At 32.8% G+C, this 17,966-nt stretch overlaps 1 protein-coding gene across 12 annotated transcripts in view; it reads left to right on the top strand.

The window, feature by feature from the left end:
* Positions 1-17,966, top strand: part of TBL1X (transducin beta like 1 X-linked) — a 354,204-nt gene that overhangs the window by 100,570 nt on the left and 235,668 nt on the right. For all 12 annotated transcript variants that reach the window (XM_074300052.1, XM_074300041.1, XM_074300045.1 and 9 more), the window contains one exon: positions 16,348-16,421. The gene's annotated coding sequence lies outside the window, so the exon portion shown is untranslated. The remainder of the gene's footprint in view (positions 1-16,347; positions 16,422-17,966) is intronic.

The following is a 17,966-nucleotide window of genomic DNA, read 5'->3' as shown; positions in this document are numbered from 1 at the left end:
TTCTATGTGTTCATTTATGGAGTTCTGGGATTTAGAGTTGAAAAGAATTTAATTAAAGAAAAGAACAAATAAAAATAAATTTAATTTTATGTAAAAAGAAGAAATAAAGAAAAGAATTCAATCCCCCCTTCTTTTTTCAGATAAGAAAATTTGAGGAGCAAAGAAGTGATCAGTTGATCTCCATATTCTACCCTTCCTCCAGTTCCAGAATTGGAACTCATGACCTGAATTCCACATTCAGTCTTTTAAACTCTATACCAGGTACTCTATGAGAGAAATAAAAATGCCTAATTACATGGAATCATAGAGTCCAGTTTCATAACTCCATATATATATATATATCTTGTTAACTGAATGTGAGGGTGTAAAATTATGATTTATTATCAGTAAATATTTGGTTAGCATACCTATTTTATATTCCTATATACCCAGGATCATATAAAAAAATTTTAGTCAAAAAGGAGTCACGAATAAAAAAAGTTTTAGAAGCCCCATCATAGAGTACTTTGGAAATTTGAATAATTTTTGATTCAGAGTGCTTATGAAAAGACAAAAAACCCTTCCTATTGGTTATTTTTAATATTTCATTGTACCAGTGAATCCTCTCCACTATCATGATTCTTATTTTTACTGAGCCCCTGATGTTTCTTAGCCATTTGTAAAATTGAAGAGACAGGGTGACTGATATGGGATTGCATGCTACTGTTCAATGGTGTTGAATCTCTTATTGTTGATTCCCTGTAGGAATAGGCAAAGAGACACAAGAAACTGGCTCCTCTTTTCAGTGCTCTGCACACAGTTTAGTAGTGTTTTTTTTATTGGGAGAATTTTTTTATTAACTGATTCTTCTTAGGATGCAAATACTTTGAGGAATTCTGAGACTGGCCTCAAGATTAGCTAGAAGAAACAAAGGAAAGATTTGGTATGTCAGGAACTTCAGGGTAGAGTATTGAACCAAAAATGTGAGTTGGGGAGGGGAGGGAGATTGAATGAATGGAGAATGAACTTGGTCTACTTTGAAGTTTTGATAAGGGTTCTGGTTTGCCTCTGACATGTATTTCTCTGCAGTTATACATTGCAAACCCCTATAAGATAGAGAGTTGGTTCCAGACCTAAGAAGATCTGAGTTTATGTTCAGCCTCTAACTCTGGGTAAATAACTTAATTTGTGAGTGTCCTAATCAATTTAAAAAATAATTATTATTATTTTATGTATGTATATATAAATTTTTAAAAGTAACTGATTATTTTAATTTATGGAATAAAACATGAATTTCCATAACAGTATAACAAAAAAGATGATTGCACATGAAACCACATATCTATTATGTACAACATGGCATTCTTTTATCATGTAAATTTCTTTCTCTCTTCCTAATCCCAGAGATGGATACTATAGACACAAAAAGGGCTGTGTGTGTGTGTGTGTGTGTGTGTGTGTGTGTGTGTGTAAAATTATTCCTAGGCAACTCTCCAAGACTTCTAAGTTGTGGAGAAGGTTCTGAAATATATTGGTAGAGAGATTTTCTTTACCTGATGATTCTTTTTATTTCAGTGAAATCTTCAGTCCAGCCCCTACCTGTCCCTATTCCTCTCTATATTTGCTTATTGAGACAGTTCCCTGATTGCTTGACAACCAATTTTTTCCCATTTCTTTGCTAATAAAAAGAAAAAAGAAAAGCTTACACAGAAGAATTAGGGTTGCTCCAGAAGATGAGTCCCAGGTTTCAGTGAGAAGAAGCTGGGGTTGATGGCTAGAAAGTAGGAAGCATGGTATGAGATGACCTGGAGATTTTAAAATGCTTGCTGTGTGCAAAGCAAGATAAAATAATCCTTGAAGATGGAGATTACCATTTACTCAAGATAGTTCAAATATTCAAATAATTGCTGTACATTAGTCTTCTCCCTCCCACGTGATAATGCATTAAAAAAAATACAATGTGACATCCAACAGGGAAAATACCCTCTCAAACATTCTCCAAATGCAGAAAGCTATTATCCCTAAACTGACTTAACACATCCCAATTGTGATTTGTTTTTGGCTGCATTTTCACAGCTGTTCTCTGTCAAAGTGCATCTTTTAGGAGCAGTGGAAAAAAAAAACACACCACAGGGGAGTATCAGCTTAGGATAGGAGTGAAGGCTTGTGGTAAAATGGGTGTTATACTAGCTATGGGGATGAGAACAGATCAAAACAGTGAAAGGCTGGCCATCAACTCAGCAATTCTGGCTTTTCCACTTTTCCCCTTGGGAGAGCAAGAGAGAGCTCACTGGGTGAAGTTAACTGGCAGTGATTATCAAGACTTGGTTCCCTAAGGACTGGTTGATATTTTATTGTAAACAGAAAATCCAAAGACTTGGATGTTGAACTAAAAATCTAATAATGTGTTTATTTGTAAGGGTATGAGACAAGATTAAGGAAACTAGTACAACCCTTGGAATGGAAAAAAAAAAGTTAGAAATATGTTAGATATAAACACTTTTCTCTCATGCCTGAATATTATTACATTTGGTGTGTATTTAGGGCAGAGTCAGCTTGGGCAGGAACCTGCATTCCTTTAAAATGATAGGGTTGATACTTCAAGAAGATTTCAAGTACATTGTCCTTTCCTTTTATTTTGAGGATTTTATTAATTATGCTGTATCACTCTGTCTTCATAATGACCAGGGTAATTCACAGTGTAAATGATACAGTATGTAGTAGATGGATGTTCTTTGTTTGTTTGTTTGTTTTAATCTTTCTGGCTGAGTATTTTTTCCCTGAAGTCATTTCTTTGACTTTACAGCTGAAGAACATTAGCAAGTATAAACCATAATAGTGCCACAAATTATGTTCATTTTTTTTTCCAGATTGAGTAGAATAAAGGAGGGAGTAATTGACTATTTCTATTAATGTTTGAAGATTTTTGTTATTTTTTCCCTTGTGATTTATTCCTTTCCTTTTCAAAGTCCACCTGCAGTTTCAACGCTTGTAAAAACTTGATTTTAAAATTCAGTATAGAACTAGAGACCTAGTACTGACTTTGGAGGTAAAAGATCTGAATTCAACTCCTTTGACCCTGGGCACATCTATAGAAGTTATTGAAGGAATGAAGTTTTCCACCCACTCCGACCTCCTTTAAAACCCTTTAGCCCTGTTCTAATTTTAAGACTTAAAACTAGACAACAATGTAGCATGTACTGTTAACTAGTTTTGGATTTTGGAAAATAATTATACTTTATAGTGCTTTAAAGTTTTAAAAATATTTTACATCTTATCCCATTGATCCTTTACAACAAACACTTTAGATGGTGTTGTTGGGCTGTTTTAGTCTCATCCTACCCTTTGTGACTCCATTTGGGGTTTTCTTGGAAAGGATACTGTTACATCTTAAGATAGGGACTTTAATTATCTCATCTCTGTTTTATAGAAGGAGAAGTTAAGTGACTTGCTTATAGTTACATAGGTAAGTGTCTGAGTCAAGATTTGAACTTGGGTCTTAGCCACTCCAAGTCTAATTTAGCCACATAAATACCACAAAAACCCACATAAATAAAATGTTTTCAGTTGTATTCAATATTTCATGACCCTATTGGGGGTTTTATTGGCAAAGATACCCAAGTGTTTTGTTTCATCAGCTCATTTTGCAGATGAGGAAACTTTGCTGACAAAGAGGTTTTGAGTGACTTAGAATCCACACAACTAAATAAGCATCTGAGACCAGACTTGAAATCAGGTCTTCACCCAGCAGTTCACACTTAAATGCCTACTAATCACTTAACATTCGAGCATTTTAATGCCAAGTATAGTGCTAGAGAAGAGAAAATACAAAAACAAAAAGCACAAAAGAAAAAAAAAAAAAACTTAACCTCTCCAGGATTTGTGAAATGAGGCATTTGCACAAGAACACCTCCTATAATCCTTTTCAACTCAAAATCTTATATATTTAATCTAAGCCATTTAACTTTCCTCAATTGCTTCTCCTGTAAAATGAAGAGGTTGGGTTAAGTGATCACTGAGGTTTCTTCCGTCGGTTAAAATTTATTTAGGAGCTTACTCTGAGTTGAGTATACAAAAGCAAAAAGGGTTTTTGCCCTCAAGGAGCTTACTTTCTGATATGGTGGGAGAAAGCCCACATGTAATTGATTGGTACATAGATATCTTATGCCTGCCTTCCAGTAACCCTATAATATTCTTGCTTTTGAAGGTTGATTTTTTTTTAAGTGGCTTTGAGGACAAACAGCTTTTGCCTGAGGATCAGGCTCATGGCTTGGGGCTCTATCAGGATGCCTGCCCATCTGGGCTCATTCCTGCTTCTATAAACTTATTCAGCTGGATGCCTAAGATTCCTGACCTCTTACCACTTGCTTCATGGTCCTGGTTGTGATGCCTTAAATCTTTGATGTTGTGCTTTTGATAGTCTGTTAATTATTTTCATCTTCTGTGATGACCTAGATTTTTTTTATTTAGAATTTTTTTCCACAGTATATATGCATGAGTAATTTTTTAATAATATTATCCCTTGTATTCATTTTTCCAAATTATCCCCCCCTCCCTCCACTCCCTCCCCCCGATGACAGGTAATCCCATACATTTTACATGTGTTACAATAAAACCTAGATACAATATATGTGTGTAAATACCATTTTCTTGTTGCACATTAAGTGTTAGATTCCGAAGGTGTAAGTAACCTGGGTAGATAGACAGAAGTGCTAACAATTTACATTCACTTCCCAGTGTTCCATCTCTGGGTGTAGTTATTTCTGTCCATCATTGATCAACTGGAAGTGAGTTGGATCTTCTTTATATTGAAGATATCCACTTCCATCAGAATACCTCTTCATACAACATTGAAGTGTACAGCGATCTTCTGGTTCTGTACATTTCACTCAGCATCAGTTGATGTAAGTCTCTCCAAACCTCTCTGTATTCCTCCTGCTGGTCATTTCTTACAGAGCAATAATATTCTATAACCATCATATACCATGATTTACCCAACCATTCTCCAATTGATGGGCATCCATTCATCTTCCAGTTTCTAGCTACAACAAAAAGAGCTGCCACAAACATTTTGGCACATACAGGTCCCTTTCCGTCTTTAGTATTTCTTTGGGATATAATCCCAATAACAGCAATGCTGGGCCAAAGGGTATGCACAGTTGATAACTTTTTGGGCATAGTTCCAAAATTGCTCTCCAGAATGGCTGGATTCTTTCACAACTCCACCAGCAATGTATTAGTGTCCCAGTTTTCCCACATCCCCTCCAACATTCATCATTATTTGTTCCTGTCATCTTAGCCAATCTGACAGGTGTGTAGTGGTATCTCAGAGTTGTCTTAATTTGCATTTCTCTGATCAGTAGTGATTTGGAACACTCTTTCATATGAGTGGATATAGTTTCAATTTCTTCCTCTGAGAATTGGATGACCTAGATTTTTGATCTCTTACCTTATCCTGAAATTTTTGAATCCTCAGCTCCTTGACTATAGCCTTTCTCTCCCAGTCCCTGCTTTGGGTTTCTGTTCCAGGATTAACTGTGTCCTAGTATGACTTGGCTTTTCATGTCAGCTCTAAAGCCAGGTCTCACATAAATACTCAGGTGTGTGTCAGACTGGGGTAGACAGGTGCATGGGAAACAAGGGAGGTAGAAAGTGAGCAGGCTATATCATGTAACTAATAGGGAATTTTGAAAAGCAAGAGTTAAAGGCCGTAATTCAGAAATTAAATCAAAGGAAGAAAATATGAGATAGTCATGGGGTAAAAGATGGAGTTGGTGGGTGGATGGCCAAATTGCTCCACTGATATTCTCCAGATCTCAGGAGAAATCAAGGAAGACCTTGGATCTTCTGTGTCAAGCATGGGAAAATATGGAACAAGAGTAGCACAGGATAGGCACACATGGATGGGTTGGTTGCAACTTGCTTCCCTGAAAGATCTTCCAAATTGTTTTGTGGTTTAGTAGTTTTTTTTTTTTAAGACATGCCTGATTCTTTGTGACCTTGTTTGAAGTTTTCTTGGCAAAAATACTGACATGGTTTCTCTCATTCTAAATGCTCATTTTATAGATAAGGAAACTAAAGCAAACGTGATTAAGTGACTTGTCCAGAATCACATAGTTAATAAGTGTCTGAGGCTGGGTTTGAACCCATGAAGATGAGTCTTCATGATTCCAAGTCCATTGCCACCTAACTGCTCCCATCCTAATTGTTTATAAAAGATAAAATAGCTCCTGAATCCAAGGAATTTATATTCTACTAGGGTTGTATAAACACATACCTATATAAGTAGATGATATAAAAATATGTATGAAGTAAATAAATACAGCTTAATTTTGAGGGTATGGAGAACCAGGCATCTGGGTGGCACCTGAATTGAACTTTTAAAAGAGGTAGGGATTTCAATCACAGGACATTCTATGCAAAGACAGAAGTAGAAGATAGGAGTCTGTACAGCAAGCAAATGGTTTGGTCTGTAATGCAGAAGGAGAATATTGTATTATAAAATGAGTCTGGGAAAATAAGTTGGAGACTCAATTATGAATGCTTTTAAATATCCTATGAAGGAATTAGTATTTTATCCTAAAGTCAATCAATAGTGAGCTACTGAAGTTTACTGAGGAAGGTGGATTGGAGATTAGAGAATGATAGATATAAAAACAGATCTGCTCCTTTTTGAATCACATCAAGAACAAATATGGTTCTAAATTTTGTAAATTAAATGATATTAAAATCAACTGGTTTTATATATATATATGTATACATATACGTATGTATATGTATACACATACACATATTCCTGTCTATGTTTTCTGTATAGCAAAGGAAACCAAGGGTATATATAAGAACTAGTAGTGTGTTCTCTTCAGTCTAACTGGTATTCATGACTTTCCCACTTATATACTCTCTCACTTTGATTTTGTTTCTGCCTTAATCTCCATGTCAGCTCTTGAATTTGGTTATTCTGTGTTCTTTGACCCAATTTATTTGTTGAAATCTTGGTGGTGGGATCACTCTCTTCTTTCTTGGGGTATTTTTTATTTTCTTTGGGCCCTGTCAATTGTCCTTAATCAGCAGGATTGTATAGACCCTTGACTTCTAATTCCTTAATTCCCCCACCCCCCAAAATAGGAGGATATTTGTCCTTTTTTAAAGTCTGAAGTAATGGAAGTTCTTAACCTTTTCTGTTTGTTTTTTTTTTTTTAAGCATAAAATAAAATACATAGAAAATAAAACAAAGGAATCCAATATTGAAGTAGTTATCAGAATACTTTTTAAAAAAAATAATGAATCCCAGAATAAGAATGCCAGGTTTAAGGCTTAATGGCTTTTAGAAAACACTTAAACTTTTTTGCACAAGAATAATACTATTCAAGTAGTCTGTCCCTTTTAATTTCATATTCCAGTAGCCTTGTATGTGTTTTACACCAATTGCCAAAATGAACAGAAAAGACCATACAAATGTAGGTGATTGTTATTAAAATATTGTGAAATATGCTGCAGCAGAAAGGAAATTTTGCCTTTATGCAAAAAAGCATTTGTTTCCGCTATCTTTTGGAAGTAGTAAAAGCTCTACACTTTTTCAAGTGTTGTGGTATTTATTCCTTTATAGAATAAGTATATTTTATACAAAATTGTCTCTAAAATTAAATTCCATGTATTGACTTTTTTTTTTTTGATTCTTATGAAGAAATGAGATGCCTGTTCTCTAAAGAAAAATCTTCTAGGGGAACAGGGTCAAGGGAATGGGATATAGAAAAGATGAAATTGTAGACAGGGATAGAAGTAAAGCTACAGCTACAGACAGAGAGACATGGCTCTGGCTCTGACTCTCTCCCTCCTTCCTTTCCCTTCCTTCTCCCTCTCCTTTCCTCCTATCCCATATCTCCATCCTCCCTGCTTCTTTAAACCAGTATACTGGTCCCCTCCAACTTCACAATTCTCACATGTTTTTAATTGTCATTCAATAGGTACTATTGAGTACCTACTATGTGATAGCCTACCAGAGTTGAAAGAGCATTGGATTTGGAGCCTTATATTGGAAGGTTATCTTTGTCAGACCTAGGCAGATTACTTAATTCTCTCAATTTAAATGAACCATCAGATTTTAAATGGAAATAATTCCTCTGGTATCACTTCCTACACAGTTTTGTTGTGAGAATAATTCAGCTTTCTTTCAGAATACAATTTATAAATTGAATTGCCCTACAAAATAGACTACCTACTCATCCCAATTTTTAAACTCCTTAGACTTAACCTTTCTATAATTAAAATATCCTAATGTCTTATTACCTATTCCATTGAGTTCTTTCTAGATAATAATCGAGATAACAATAATAATAATTAGTGACAGCAAATAACTAACAATTTTTACATAGTACTTGCTAGTTTGTAAAGCACTTCAAATTCATTGTTTTATTTGATCTTCACAGTAACACTCTGACATGGGTACTTCCAGGTATTACACTTATTTTGCAGATGAAGAAACTGAAGTTAGCCTATATACCTCTATTCATACTGCTAGTAAGTTGCAGCTCCCTCAGTGGGAAACTAATCAATTTATGACATTGCAGAAAGTACTGAAATGACTGATTTTTACTTTCAGTGCTTTCAGATTCTCATTTGACACCTTTATAATCCAAAAAATTCTAACTTATGCATTGCTCAGATGAAAATCCATAAACATTTATTTGTTCAAGTATGTTGCTGTTTTTGAGGTTGATTTTTTTTTCAATAAAAGAGGTACGGTGGAAGAATGAAAAAAGACCATGAGTAATCTGTTGGGAAATTGATTGATTTATACAGCAAAGGAAATTGGAGCTAAAATATATTTTTTTGTTTGTGAATCTTCTGATTAGGAAAAATAAACTTTAAAGATTCAAAAATATATAAATTTTATGCGCTGCTTTATATGTACACCTCCTGTTCATCCAGTTTTCTTTTTCAATTTCATGATGCTTTGTTTTGCAAATAGCTGCAAAACCTAATTGTAACTTCTTAAAATGTCAACTCAGCAGCCAAATTTCTCAGCAGCAGTGACTTTCCTCACTCCACCTTGAAATAAATGATTTTGTACATATGCTATACAAGTAACTCTAAAAGAGGAAGCTCAATAGAGCTGACTCTTAATTTTTTAGGATCTAATTCAGTTTTAGGTATTATTCAGTCATCTTACTTCTCTGCAAGATTTAACTACTCCCTTAGTATTTCTATCAAAACTTATGAGAAACTAAAGGGTAAAACGCCAATGAATCCTTTTTTACATTGAAGATGGCTATTCTTTGGATAATTCAAAAAAATGGTTAAAATGAAAATCAATCCTTAGTATTACTTTTGTCTTTCAGTTATCAATGTTAATTAACCCTGTCTGCTGTCCCCAGAATGATGGAATGTTGGCTGTGATATACATGCATACATACACTCAGATAAATATCCATATATTATATATGCATATATTGGTCTATATATTTGTTGGGGAAGGAGAAAGAATAGAGTAGGGAGGGAATATACTTCGATGATTTCTGCCAAATTTTTATATGAATATGTTTTCTCTTTTCTATGAAAAGAGTTTTCCTATATTGGATTTTGTCATTACTTATGTCTTTTACTTGTTCTTTGTGCACAGGTATATTGAAGACAAAATGGGGGGGGGGGGATAAAAATTGCCCTTTCTTAGGCTATTAACTAAAAAAAAAACCAGGAATACATTTGAAAGTAAAGGTAGGAATGTTTTTTATACTGCTGTGTTCTTGATGAAGCAGATAGTAAGTAAGGCAGCTTTCATGTCCAAGTGGGCCCCAGGAAACTGGATTTTAAACATGTTGACAGAAGGTTCTCCCCTCTAGGGTCTTAGGGAGGTAGGGGTATAAGTCATGTGGTCCATTGGCCTGTATTGTAAAATATTGGCTTTTAGTGGAATTGGGCCTGGAATTGGTGCCAAGGATTTCTCTTTGGAACTTGAGTACAGAAAGCTCCTGATTTAACTCCCTTTATCTGTTTAAAAAAAAAAAAGCATATATATTCAGAGCTAAGATAAACAATTATTTGGTCCCATATGATGGAATCTTTAACTCTTACTTATATCCAGTATATAATAGTCAAAGACAACTTTTAAAAATGTCTTTTGGTTTAATTAATTTAATTAATTGGATTAATTTAGAAATGGAGCTAAGTACTTATGGCGGAAATTTATTTTGCTCAAATTGTTTGGTGATGATCATTCCAGTTATTCTGGTAATGTTCAGTATTTTAAATATTTCTAGATATTCTGTTTTAAAATTTGGAGTAACATCGCTAAATAAAATCCTAAATTGGGAAGATAACTTAAAGATCATCTAGAATAACTCTACCTGGAAACAATTATACTTGGATTTTGTAAAAAATTTTAGTTTTCAGTTTCAGAGGAAACTAGGAAGACTTCTGTATGAAATGATGTAGAGTTAAGAAAACCGAATTGAACTATTTATGTAATGAGTATTGTAAAGAAAAGCAATTTTAAAATATTTTAGAATTTTGAATGCAATGATGAGCCACTATGCTAGAGGATGGAGGATGAAGAGCATTATCATAATTTGTTATATATTGTCCAGTTGAAGGATTTCTCCTTTCCTCATCTCCCACTCCATTTCCAATATTTTCGTAACATAAAAAGCTTACTGTAAGCATCTTTATAAATGTGGGTCTTTTTTAGTTTTGATCTTTTTTTTTTAATATGTACAATCCCTTCCAACAATTGTCATTTTTCTTTTTTATTATCTTTGTCAAAAAATAGGTACAAGATGTAACTTCAGAGTTGTTTTAATTTGTAATTGTATTATTAGGTATGATTTTTGAACAATTTTTCCATATATATATACATTCCTAGAGTAAGAAGTAATTTTTCAATAAAAAATGTTAGAAAAACTGAAAAAAAAAAAGTCTAGTAGAAATTAGATTTGGTCCAAAACAATATTTTTTTGGCTTTACCTAGTTCTAAAAAGAACCACCTCATAGTCTGACATTGAATTTGTAAATTAGTTTAGATAATTAATCAATGAGTCCAACCACAAGGAGTTAATATATGTTCATCCTAAAACCTTTGAAATTGTTTTGGATCATTGTATTGTTGAAAATAGGTAAGTCATTCACAGTTTATCATTGTATCGTATAGCTGTTACTGTGTATAATGTTCTCCTGGTTTTGTTCATTTCACTTTGCATCAGTTTGTGGAAGTCTTCATAGTTTTTCCGAAACCATCCTGTTCATCATTTATTATAGCACAATATCATTTCATTATTATCATATACCATAACTTGTTCAGTCATTTTTCAGTTGGTGGACATTCCTTAATTTCAATTCTTTGCCATCATAAAAAAAATTGCTATAAATATTTTTGTACATATAGGTCCTTTTCCTTTTCCTTTGATTTTTTTGGGGTATAGATGTAGTAGTGGTATTGTTGGGTCCAAGAGTGGGCAGAGTTTTTTCATGGAAAAAAATCCCTATTTTCACTGATCTCTAACTCAAATTTGTTATTTCTTTCAATTATGAAATAAAAAAAAATCAATTTTTACTTATTTTCACAAAGTTGATTGATTGTTATTGCTTTCTGCTTTGATTGACTTGTTAGCACTGAATTCTCTAGGGTGAAATATAATACTTGTGAAATGAAAACATGAAATACAAATAACATCTGTTTGTTCACTAATTCCTGAAGTTAACTTTAGAAATATTTCTAGGATCCTAATTTTCTTGGTGTTGATACTAATTGTTTTTTGTTTCTTAGCATCATTAATTTCTGTTCTGATTTCTCATGGTTTTAAATTATGTAAACTTGTAGATTTGGTAGTTTGATAAAGAAGGGTAAAGGAACTTTTATTTATTTATTAGGTTCCTGCTGTGTGTTAGCTTCAGTGCTAATACTTTACAAATTTTACCTCATTTAATCTAATTTAAAGAGATTTTTTGAAATTATTTACATTTGTTTCTTAAAAATTGTTTACCAAATAGTAAATGAAATTGAAAGCCATGCAGTTGACCTTTATATATATGGGGTGAATAGGATATTTTTTGCATATGTCCTTGTTATTGAAACTGAAATGTGAACACTGTCTAAACATATGGTATTTGGGAATTATGAGTATGAATTCAGAGATAAATAATGTATTTTATAATTATATTGAAAGTCTTGTTTAATGCTCAGTGTGATTGTGAAGAGGCAAGGCTTTTTAAGATTCAAAACAGATTGTATAGGGTTTTTTTCAAAGTGCCTTAGTACCTTGTGATGCATTTAGTCATCTATAAACTAGAAAACTAATTAGTACCATAACATAAGGATTATTTAGGCTCTTATGAAACATTAGGCTTTACAGCTGTGCAAATTTATTTTAATAACTTTTCACTTAAAAATTAGCTGTATGTGTGAGAAAAAATCACTAATCCTGCTCTATTTGATGCATTCATTGTCTTTAATCCTTAAGATGTTTTCCTTAATACAGATTACATTAAATCTTATTTAGAGCTATGAAGTAATATAGAAGTTTAATTATAAAACAGTTTAGAAAGAGAAAAATTCATTTGGAAATCATACTTCTGTGATCTCCTTGTATGTGGTTCTTTCTCCAGTGATATAGATTGCTCTCCATCTATGCCTTACCATTTTGTACAACTCTTGTCCTTGTCTTCCAGTAAATTCTCAAGGAAAAGGTCCCAAATGTTGGGAAGCTTGGCATTTTTTGGATACTAATAGAGTAAGGCTAGGTCTTGATTAGTTCAAGCAAGGATTCCCCTGAAAATTTGCATGGCATAATTCCATTGGACTGGAACCACTTATCATATTTTACATAATTATAACTTTGAATAAGTGTAAATCTGAATAATGTGGCCACTTCAGGGAATTAATTGTTTGTACTAATGGGACATTGTTATATACCAACTATCCATCAATTTTTGCTACATGGTCTTTCTATATAGTTGTGATTATATGATTTTTTTCTCCCATCCTCACTTTTGATTGTTTAAAAAAGAAGGAATTTTTTAGCATCATTTTTAAACATCAGTTATTTTATGATATTACTTTCTCTCTCAACCATAGGGGACCCTACATTATAATAAAAAGTACTAATTAGCAAAGCTAGTTTGACCATATCTAAAAGCATATTTCTTATTCTACCCCTATATTGCCACATTGAATTCCACAGAAAATGGAGATGTATACCATCATCATCAACTCTTTAGAGTCAAGATTTATCATTGTATTCATCTGAATTCTTCTAAGACTTTATACTTATTAAAATTCTATCTGTGATAGCTAGGATTCTCTCAGTGAGACAAGTCTAGCTAAATAAGTTAATTATAACTTAAGGAATCAATTAACTCATTATTATGTGTTCATTTCATGAGACTGACATAGTAGATTTGCATGTAGCAAATGATCTTTAAATAGGAATTCTTATTTGTAAAATTCACTTAAGTTCCAAATGGAATTTATACAGCTTCTTGTAGTTTGGATAAAGACATTATTCATAATTTTATGTCACTGGGTATCTGATACAAAGAAACATGATGGATTCATTAAATTTCATAAAAGAAATGATCAGCAAAACAGTATACATGTCAACAACTGTGTATCCACGTTATTTTGCAAGTATTATCGGCAAGAAATGTATGCATTTGCAAGCCTGAGGTTCTGCCAAGAATAAATATTATTTATAACTAATATATCATTGAAATGTAAAAGTAATTGGCATTAGTAGCTTGTCATTCCTATTGTTTGGGATTGCTTTAATTTTATGGTTCTGGTTTTACATTGTAAAAGTTACAAATGTAGTACAAATTCATGCTTATTCATTATCTAGCTAGACAAGGGGGGAAGAGAGTGTAGGAGATCAAATGATAGTGAATTTTGAGTGAGCTAAGCAGTAGCAGTTTATAAAAGAATTCTGCCTATTGATTTTTTTCTAAGTACAAGTTCTATCCTTGATATTTATTACTTTAAAGGAATGAATCTTTCTTCTTCAAAAATGTGGTAAATGAGTCTTTACAGTGGTTAAAACAATTAATATAAAACCGTATGGTTAAGTACAGTAACTGATATCATATAATGTCCACATAGAGATTTGTCTTTTTTTTCTTAATAGATTATTCTGATATGTTTGTACTGTGTTCTCCTTTGCCTGTACTCAGAAGTATTCTATATTTCAGGTATTCCGGAGACTATATTCCATCTATCACAAAAAGTGCACATTAATAAAACAAAATCTACTGCAGCACAATACAGTACAACTCAATACTATACCATGTTTATTAAGCAATATCCTGTGCTGCAGGCACTGGGGTGAGTGCTGAAAGTAAAATAAAAAAAGAAAAAGTCTCTTCTTTTTAGGAGTTTCTAAATCAAATGGGGGAAGATGCTCCCTCTCACCTTAAATGGTAGGAGTAACATAGGTGAATTGTGGTATTAAAGTCAAAACCAGGTGGAGCAGCTGGCGAGAAAGGAAGTGATGTCTAGACTTTATAAGGGAAGATTTGGGAAATTTTTCCTTCCAGCTCTATCCCTCAGTCAGAATTAGAGGCAACTGAGGTTACTGATAGAGAATGAATGCCAGTGTTGAAAGTCTCCATGATGAGCTTCTGAGATGGGGTAGGGTATAATGGGGGCAAAGTTGAAACTAGAAGAGCATTTGATGAGAAATGAAGGAAACACTTCCTTCAAGCATCAGTTACTCGTCTTAGTTCCTGACCTGGTCAGATGAAGGGTTGAGATGGCAAAAAGTAATTTTTTAATGAATTGGTCAGAGCTCTTAGAGGCAAGGAAGACACTTCTGCCAAAATCCAAGAGGATTCTGAAAATATGTTTTCAAAATTGTTTTTGTGACAGTGAAGTATGGAATTCTCACTGATTTAGGGATTATGATTCTTTATATGTATAGTGCTGCTTTACTAAATATAATTCTTCATGAAATACCAGGCAAATCATCTTTTTCTCACTAAAAGTTCTGTTTGATCACCTTGGGAGATATTTTCTATAACTGGGACTAAACCTTGTAATTTTGCTTTATAGCTCATAATCTCTTATATACAATATTTAATCACATGCAAATGCTGTTCACTAAGAAATATTGGTGTTGTTTCATAAAGATACAGCTTTTGTTAAAAAAATTCACATTTGTGCACATATATTTGTAGACATGCATCATTTCAAAAATATATATATATACATACACATTTATTATTATTATTATCATTATTATTATTAGGGATAGAGGAGAATGAACCAACACTTCGTCCCCTGGGCTCTAAAATGTTGAGTTCAGGCAGAAGTGCTACAGATCTCTCAGTAACATTTAAACAGAAGTTGAGCCTTCTTCTAAATTTAACTTTGTGTGTTTCTCCAATCTCTGGTCTTTTTGTGATTGAAATAAAACTCATTTTACTGGAAACATTTGGATAACAGAAAACCAGATTATATTCTTAGTTCTATCTGGATAGGCAGGAAAAAGAATAGGCCTTTTGGGGACTATCAGTTCTTGTATAGGAATACCACTTTGAATGTTAGTCAGCTCAAATCATTTGCTCTGAGATGGCCATAGAGATATCCTCCATGATAATCTCCTCTTTTACTTTGATTGTACTGGGAATTCTGGTTCTTAGGTCAGCTTTGTATGATTGTTTTACTTCTTTACTTTCAGACTTTTGGAATATCTTTGTGCTGTATCCCATACTCTCCCTGTGAATTAGCTCTTATAATAAAGAATAAAACAGGAAAACAAAGCTATGTAAAACTAGACAATATATATTAAAAAAAAAAAACAAAACCTCATGTTTTTTTACACTGTTCCACACTCATAGTCTCCTCCCTGTGCAAAGAAGTGTGTTTAGGGGATGAGATAGGTCAGTGAACTGATCTCTCACTTGGAACCAAGTTTGTTCATTATGATTTGACAACATTCTATTTTAATTGTTTTGTTGTCCATTTACCTGCTATATAGTTGTAGCTATTGTTTTCCTAGTTCTATTTACTTTACTTTAATATATTTTCCTTGTTTATTTCTATTAATCATCTTGGCTTTTTCTTAAAGCACAACAACATTTTATTATGTTTTCAGGCTACAATTTGTTGAGTATTTCTCCAGTTGATAAATAAATATGTATATATCATATTTTCAGTTCTATTACAAAAGTTTTGCTCTATTGTCATTATATTTTTTAAAGGGAGGGGTCTAAATTTTTAAGAACAGGTATGGTGGTAATTCTACTCTACAGGTAAAGAATTTTTCAGTGAATCCAGATTCTTCATAAAAAATGGAAGTCAAAATTTTTCTAATTATAGGGCAATTATGAATTTGTTGTGATGCCATTTTACTAAAACTGTGTTTTTTTTCCTATTGGCAGGTAATTGAAGATAAAAAATTGATCTAAAAGCAAAAGCCAGAGAAAATTGGGAATTGATCTTCATTTGCCTCTGAGTAAGTGAAAATATTTATAAAATGGAATTCTTTTTTACCTAATTAATATCCTGTCAGTGCCTGAAGATTTTTGATCCCTTAAAAATAAATATTAACTGTATTGGTTTTATGTGCTGAAAACCATGAAGATTACTCATAAAATTTGTGGATGAGTTTGGCTGATTGAAAACAAACAAAAATATCATATAGTTTATATCTCCATTAATTCTTTACAATAAAGTCCTTTTTTATAGGCTCTCAAATACTACTATTAAAAAATGAAGAGAGGCAGTAATTTAAAAAGAAAATGCCTATTTTATTTCAAGTAAATTTTTTAAAAATGAGCTTTCCCCATATAAATGTTCAGATGACTCATATTAACTTTATTTTGATTTTTTACTTGACTTTGAATCGTATTTGAACTTTTTCTCAGGTTTGGTGGGTGAGGTGGAATTTCTAAGTTCAGAAATATTATGTTAAATACTTTTTTAGAGTTTGAAACCTGACTTAAATTAACCTTGGGAAAGCAAAAGACAAAAATTGCAGGAAGGGTTTCTCCTGAGGATTAGTAATAGCATCTTACTTCTCATTTTTCATATAAGCTAAAATATGCCCTGTTTTTTCCTAAATCCAAGAACATCAATTCTAGAACATTCAGACTTTCCAGAAAAGGAATCAATGGATAGCCATAATTCATTGATCACCCATTGTGAGAACATAACCAGTGAACTATAGGTGATACAAAGAAGTATATGACTTAAATGTTTGCTAAAATCAAGAACTTATGATCAAATTGATGCTATAAGAAACAAAAACAATAAACTACATAAATTGCTAGATAATTTGATTCAGTATCAAATTAACAACAGACAAAAGTGTTTAAGAAAAAGGAAGACTTTAGTATGACAAGAAGACAATAAGTTACCAAAAGAGATGACACTGAAGAAATGGGACTTTAGTCATTTATAATGGATGTTTAGTATTTTTTGGAATGGAAGAAAAGAGACATAAGTATTCTGGGTATAATGAATTGAAAATGATATTGAACAACTCTATGAATTCTTATTCAGGCAGGAGAACTCTAGTTAGAGTATAAGGTTAATGAATAAGTGTTGGGAAAGTGTAAGAAATGGGGTTGGAAAAAGTAGATTAAGGGCAAAAATAGGGACATTGACATGTCATGCAAAGAAGTTTATATTTTATTGTATTGTCAGTGAACATTTTTAAGTTAGATAATTAAATTGAGGAGTGACATAAAAGTAATATTTTAGAAAAGTTAATTTGGCAGTGGTTTGTAGGATCATTTGGAAGGCAGACTTTCTAGATTTAAAATAATTCAGACACTGTACGGGATGAGGATCATGACAGGGAGAATGGAAATGATAGGACAAATGAGGGGGAAAAAGCTTTGTATGACTTAGTGAATCTTTAAAGACTGGAGGAATTGGGGAAAAGGAATAGTCAAAAGATGCCTTATAAGTCTGGATGGTTGGGAGAAAGGAGCATCACTGTCAGAAAAGTAAAGGAGTTGGGGAGTTGATAGGTCAGTTTTAGAAGGGGATGAGA

This window comes from Sminthopsis crassicaudata, chromosome 3 (genome assembly GCF_048593235.1).
Source record: "Sminthopsis crassicaudata isolate SCR6 chromosome 3, ASM4859323v1, whole genome shotgun sequence".
In the NCBI taxonomy this organism is placed as follows: domain Eukaryota; kingdom Metazoa; phylum Chordata; class Mammalia; order Dasyuromorphia; family Dasyuridae; genus Sminthopsis; species Sminthopsis crassicaudata.
Note: the sequence above shows the minus strand (reverse complement) of the source record. Positions and strands in the feature narration are given on the sequence as shown.